Below are 7,744 nucleotides of genomic sequence, written 5' to 3'. Positions count from 1 at the left end.
CTGGTGAGGTCTAGGCCTCCTATTCTTGCAAAAGTTGAGTCTATGTCTAGACCTTAAAACTTTTTAATTTTAAAAACAGTCTTATCCATCTCAGAAAGTGCCTAGTTTATAGAACAACTGAGACACATTATCAACAGAGTTGATATAAAAAATTGTTCTCCATGACCCCATGGTTGATCACCCTGTTCTCGGCTCTGGCAGGACCCTTAATTTTCCTTCTACTGGCCATTACTTTCAACTTTTGCATGGTAAGCTGTTTAATGCATTATATCCAAAGCCAAGTCCAATATATTAAAATTAATGGTTATACTTCCCAATACAAGGATCTATGAAATGTATAAAAAAAGAAGACTTTTAAAAGATGACAGGAATCAATGATTTCATTCATGCAGTAAAAACAGTGCAGAAGTTCTTATCTTGGCATAACTGATGCCACTTTAAGCTCTGCACTTATCTAGTTCCCTGTATTCAGGAAAATGGAATATTATTCAGGATATTAGTCCCAAGAGAAAAAAAAATGAGCTGTATCTGCAGGACAAAAACTAACCTACTCAACAACAATAATAAACAAGATATAGGTTCCAGGTGAAAATTAATGAAAGATTCGAGATAAATTGTTTCCAACAGGGTGTCTTTTATGATTCTGTCTTTTAAAGACCCTAAATTTCCAGTTGTGTTCCACTTGTTTGGACCCTGAACTGGATGAGTCTGCATAGGAGTGGTCCTGAGCTAAGTTATTTAAATTCCAAATTTTTCAAATTGGCTGCTTGGATTCCTATATTGTTGTTCATGAACTCACCTCAGTTAGCAGCCATGCTCAAATGAGCAGTGAGGGAACCATGGAGAGAATCAGCCAGCCAGCATGTCCTGAGATCCATGCCATGTGGGAACTTAGGGCACTGGGCAACAAAGAAACTACTTGCCTCCCTGATAAGTGGTCATGTACCTAGCAGTACATGGGCTGAAATAAAACATTCCACCTTTCCCAGTGGCAAATGGGAGCCAGAAGTTTGAGCATCTTATGGGAGGATGACCATGTACAATATAGCAAATATGGGGAATTTGCTTCTACCATCACTTTGAGGTAAGTATTATTATCACCATATTTCTTTATTCTGATTAATTGTGTTGCTGTGTTAAATACTCTTTTTGATAGGTTTTATGATATTCTGTATTAGATTAAATTTTGCGATACCTGGTTGAAAGGACAACTGTTATTTAGATAATTGCATATACTATGGTACCTATTACTGTTATGCCAGTAACCTGCTGTTAAGTTCTGTACCAATTTCATTGCATTGTTTCTATTGGCTTTGTTCTGTCTGGTTGTATTGTATTTTACTACCTTCAATATAAAAACAAATTGATAGGTGTATGGAAAACTGTCCGTGTATGTATGAGAGAGAGACAGACAGAGAGACAGGGAGAGAGGGAGGAGGAGAAAGAGAAAGAGAGAGAGAGAGAGAGAGAGAGAGAGAGAGAGAGAGAGAGAGAGTCTGTCTAAGGATTCTTTCTAATTTGTAAACATGCTCAAAATTTAAAACACATTTTTACTGTTTCTAGTTTTCAGTAAACACATTACACTGTGTTCAAGGATAGTTATTGAAGAGTGAACATCAAATTTTACTCTGCTATAGCAAATACTCAGGACAAACACTATGTTTAGGTCATGCATGCTTTTTTAAAGAAAATGTCCTCTCCTCCAGTGTAGTGCTGTCAAGATATTTTACAAGAGGAAGTACATCATGAAAACTGGTCTCACTGGTTATACCACTTTTTTAGCCTCTCAGGAAACCTTCTCAAGTACATCAATCTTTACAGATTACATATCGACAGTTTTGTGTCTCACCTATGTTAATAAAGCAGTGAAAATAAGCAGATGATACATTCATCAATGAGAAGGTAGATGATGGATATGAAATTGTTATGACATGGATGGGCAGAGTGGTACAAACTATTGAAATTTTGGTTGATATAGGCAGGAAGGACAGAAAATCACAAGGCACAAAGTTATATGTTGGAAGACAAGTATGTGAATAAATAATACATTTATAGTATATACATAAATGAAAGGCAAATACTGTATTTGATGAGCCTGTATTTGATGGATACTGTAGTTGATGGATCAATAGAAATATGATAGAGCAGATATGGATGAAATGAGGATAGACTGAAACAAAGACAAATAGTTTAATAGACAGATGATAGGATGATATATAAATAATTGTATTAAAATGCTTGCCTAGGATTAAATGGGAGATAAAAAATGGCAGCTTGCTAGGGGGCTGGATGCAGAGTCTCTGTGGAGAAATCAGATCAGATGCTGGAGTATGAAAACATGGAGTGGGTCAGACAAATGTATAACAATTCTTATTAACCAAAGTGGTAACGAAGAGAAAAATAAAACTAGGAAGAGCAAGAAAAAGTGTGGTTGGAAAGCCGAAGCCTGGTGTGCTCATTGAAATCTATTCTGTGCTGTACTAGGTGTGCCCCGAGGATCTAAGGTTGAACTGAGACCGTGGCTGCTGATAACAGGAGTCAGCAAATCCCAGACCCTTAATAGGAGGGCACAGTGAGCAGTGGATCCAAGGGAAAGAGCTATATTGGCTCTTGGCAACTGCTGAAAATTGGGACCTGCATTCCCTCGAAGCAGCCAGAGCCACCTGGCTACACTACAGGAGACTGTGAGAAGCTCCTGGGCACCAAAGCCAGACACTGTGCAGTTTTCTGATCGATCCATGCTGTGCTGGGAACGCAGTCAAGGTGCGTGGCACAGTATGCAAAGGACCCAAGAGGAAGATCTGCAATGATTCCCGGTGAGTGCTAGGGACTGGATCTCGTGGCTGCTGTAGCTGGCTGGAGGACTCTTGGAACTGGGCAACGCCTGGCACCATGGTGGCATCAGTGACACAGAGAAGACTGGTGGATGACATCCTGGAGTTGAGCAGAGCCTGGCACCATGGTGATATCAATCAGCTGCCCCTGGTGCAGAGAAAACTGTCAGGGGTCAGCTGGGGTCGAGCTACCACTCTGGTTGGGACCCAATAAGCAGATACAAAATTGTCACACCTCTTTGACATCCACAAAGTACAGCCTAACTTGTGGAATGACTGGCACAGAGATTCAAGGCTAGCCTGCACTGTCCCTGCATCCCTGAGTGTATCTCAGATAACCGCAAATTGGGGAGGGCACCAAAAACTCCAGTCAGCATGCTTCAGAAAGACCCCAAGCAATACAGAGAGGGCTAGAGACCCCCAGGACACATCAGTCTGAAAGAAACCAGAAGCATGATAAGAGATAGAAATTTAAAAATATCTCCAGCTGCCAAACCTGTCAAAATAAGCCAAGGAGAAGTATATACAGAAGAGAACCAGTGTAGTAACCATCTAATACTAGACACAGCATCAGCATATATAAAGAAATACCTTCATGACCTCATAAACTAATTTAAAACTGTACTTCTTATCCAAATGAGGCAAGATATAAAAATTAATTAAAGAAATGATAAGCCCATCCCAAGAGAACACAGATGGAATAATGGAGGAAGTCAGAAAAGAAAGAGAAACCTCTGATGAAGAATTTAAAAATAACCTAAAATACATGAAACAGATCCAAAGATATTAACAGGAAACTGAAATCTCCATTGAAAACTGGCAAAAATGTCTTGACAGAAACTGAAGTTAGCCTTTTTAAATTTGAAGAGAGATATATGATATATGACTGTGAAATAAGAGATCTCTTAAAAATAACAAGGAAGCAGAAAGAAACAATTCAAAGGCTAGAAGATGACAACAGGATACATAACTAAAGAATAAAGCAGGTGAGTGAAGATACAGGAATAACCAAAAGTGAAATACAAAGAATATTCACAGATATATTAAAGGAAAACCTCCCAAGCATACGAAAAAGAAGTGATATCCAGATAAATGAAGCATACAGAACTCCAGCCAGCTACAACCAAAACAGATCTACACCTAGACATATAATAATCAAGATTCTAGAAATCCATCAAAAGATCAGAATACTAAAAGCAGCCAGGGAAAAGAAGCAGATTTACTACAATGGAAAAATTATCAAAATAAGAAAAGACTTATCAACACAAACTCTCAAGTCAAGAAGGGCTTGGGTTGAAATAGTCCAAGGCCTGAAAGAAAATAATCTGCAACCAAGACTGGTGTACCCAGAAAAATCCTCTCTCAAAATTAACGGGGAATTAAGATGTTTGCAAGACAAAGAGGAACTGTGGGAGCGCATGACCACCAACCCAACCCTATAAAGAATGCTGAAGGACATTCCAGAGAGAGAGAGAGAGAGAGAGAGAGAGAGAGAGAGAGAGAGAGGAAGGGATACCAGGATTCCAGCAACAGTTGCAGAGAGGCCTCAATGAATGGGGCAGACAGTGGAATGAGGGAGTAAGGTGGACAAATTATAGCAGCAAAATAGCAGACATAAGGCAAAGATGGTAAGCTATAATCTTTAATATAGATATTTTTGATACAGTAAAAGTACAGGCAAAGTAGATTAGGAGGCAGGACCCATTGAGATGCTCTGAATGGGAAAAACAGTCAACCCTAAGGATGGTTAATAAACTGAATGTCAAAGATCAGAAAGCAAAGCAATATGTGACAGGAAACCAGAGAGAAATACAGACAACTCATCCAGCAGCTGCAGATAGATTGGAAAGATATGACACTTTTGGGCAGTGTAGAACTACACAGATATAAGGAAGGAAACCTTATGACTTTAGTGAGTAAAGGAGTACAGCTTAAGGTCAAGCTCAGGGGTAGAAAGGTACATCAACACTCAGATAATGGACTGGCCTCTAATCTAAAAGCTAAATGGTCTAGTAAGACCCAAAATATACAAAGCATCCTGAGAAGGGGAAAGGTAAAAAATAGCCTAAAAAAGGAATGCAGAGGTCATTGTTAATAGTGTATAAGGATTGAAAAGTCACACTAATCTTATCGCTCTGTTTAGTTTGATTTTATTTTGTTCCTGTCTATCACTCATATCAGATTTGAGGTCACAGACATTTAACCCCAAAATAGCAGTTTATACCATGGTAACTACCCTTAATTTCCTATTAACTTAAACTGAAACCCTGTATTACTTACATTGCCTTACTATGACTGATCTTATTTGAAGCTGGCTTGTTAGAGCGTGATTTTACCTTGGCTGATTTTATTCGAATTTGGTGTGCTTGATAGTGTCAAGTCTAAAAGTAGAGGCGACTACTCTGAAGATGACAAGATGTAAAAGATATCTATACCAGCTTTGAATATTAACTGCTCTCAAGTCCTACAATGTTTTCAAAGGTGTTTTTTTTTAATAAAAATAGCTATGTAATACTATGCTTAACTATATTAAGCCTGATAATGTGGACAAGTCCATTGAAAATAACAAGAGAAAACATAGTAACTATGGAAGATTACCTAATATTGTAGTTTTATGTGTCTTTTTCATTGCATGTTTTTCTAGGAATTGGTTTTGTTGTCTTGTTATGATCTGTTTTTCCCTATAATACAGAGAGGATATATCTGAACCTGCAAAGACATGATATGCATCTTATGGAATCGATTCAACAATGTTTTCTCATATCCCCAAAGCCAGGTGATCCCAAAGCTGTTTCCTAATAATTTTAAGTGATACAGGAGTCAGCAGTCTGATGCCCAATCTTGTCCTCAGACACTCAGGAGAGCCCAGGGATAGCTGGATCCAGGTTTCTCTGTGGGCAGGCCCTGGTATCCTCTCAGGTCTTGACTCTGCTGTGGGTACCTTGCTATTCCATGGATCCATGGTCAGGTCACTCATTCTCCCTATGTCAACTCACAGATGACGAAGTATTCTACAGAAATATTTACAAATATGCTGATGTCAGCTTGCACAGATGTCCAAATTTTTGAGGCTATTGTAAATATAGGAAATTCACATTTTAATACAAACAGACATGATATTTAAAACATTGCATAAGAGTTTTTGAGACTCACTACTACTACCGGCTCTTGAGACTGGCTAAAACTGGGAGACCAAAATTGTCAGATACTAAGAAAAAACAGAGTGTGATCTAGCACACTTGAACAAAATGTTCATCACTGTCTCTAAACTCCCTGGCTGAGATGGTCCTTAAGAACTGGTTAGGTCTAGACCTCCTATTCTTGCATAGAGGAGTCTATGGCTAGACCTTAGTAAATCTTTTCAATTTTAAAAACTGCCTTATTCAACTCAGCAAGTTCCTAGCTGATATAGAAAAAATGAAAGACATTATCAACAGAGTTGATATAAAACTTGTTCACCACCACCTCATGGTTGATCACCTGCTCTTGGCTCTGCCAGAACTCCTAATTTTCCTTCTACTGGCCATTACTATTGACTATTGCATGATAAACTGTTTAATGCTTTATATCCAAAGCCAAGTCCAATCTATTAAAATTAATGGTTATAATTCCCAATACAAGGATCTACAAAGTGTAGATAAAATGATAACTTTTAAAAAGATGACAGGAATCAAGGATTTTATTCATGCATTAAAACCAGTAGGGAAGTTCATAGCTTGGCATAACTTAGGCCATATTAAGCCCTTCACTTAACTAGTTGCCTGCATTCAGGAAAATGACATATTACTCAGGGTATTAGTCCCATGAACGAAAAAAATGAGCTCTATCTGCAGGAGAAAAATTAAGCTACTCAACAGCAACAACAACAACAACAACAACAAAAACAGAATACAAGTGTCAGTTGAAAATTAATGAAAAATTCGAACTAAATTGTTTCCAAAAGGATGTCTTTTGTGATTCTGTCTTTTAAAAACCCTGTGTTTCCAGTTGGGTTCCACTTTTTGGACCCTGGATTGGATGAGTCTGTAAAGCAGTGGTCCTCAGTTAATGAAATTACAAACTTATCAGATTGGCTGCTTGGATTCCTATGTTGTTGTGCATGAACTCACCTCAGTTAGCAGCAATGGCTTGAGTAAGCAGTGAGGGAACCACAAAGAATCAGCCAGCCAGCATCTCCTGAGATGCACACCATGTTGGAAGTTAGGGCGCTGGACAACAAAGAAACCACTTGCCTCCCTGGTAAGCGATGGTGCACCTACCAGTGCATGGGCTGAAAATAAAGCTTCCCACTTCTCCCATTGGCAAGGGGTAGCCAGAGGACTGAGAATCTCTTGGGAGGATGACCATGTGCAATAGAGCAAATATAGGGAATTTCCTTCCACCATCTCTTTGAAGGCAAACATTATTATCTCTGTTTTTATTATTATGATTAATTGTATTGCTGTATTTAATACTCTGTTTTGATATTTTTTTATGATATTCTGTATTAGTTTATATTTTGCTATACCTGGTTGAAAGGACAACTATTATTAAGGTAAGGAGATATACTATGGTACATATTACTGTTATTACAGTAATCTGATGTGAAGTTTCGGTACCAATTTCACTGCATTATCTCTATTGGCTTTGTTCTGTCTTGCTCTATTGTATTTTACTACGTTCAAAATAAAAAAAATGGAAATGGATGGGTTTTATATCAAGTTTTATATCAAATGCATTGGAAATTGTTTGTGTGTGTGAGAGAGAAGGAGACAGAGAGAGAGAGGAAGACAGAGAGAGTCAGTTAGTCTAAAGATGCTTTCTAGTTTGAAAACCTGTTCAAAATTTAAAACACATTTTTAATTTCAATACACACATTGCACTAACATTGTTGCACAATTGCTATTCAAGAATGAATATCAAATTTTACT

Source organism: Cavia porcellus, unplaced genomic scaffold (assembly GCF_034190915.1).
Source record: "Cavia porcellus strain 051 isolate PalLab524CR breed Dunkin Hartley unplaced genomic scaffold, mCavPor4.1 scaffold_8, whole genome shotgun sequence".
NCBI classification, from domain to species: Eukaryota; Metazoa; Chordata; class Mammalia; order Rodentia; family Caviidae; genus Cavia; species Cavia porcellus.
Note: the sequence above shows the minus strand (reverse complement) of the source record.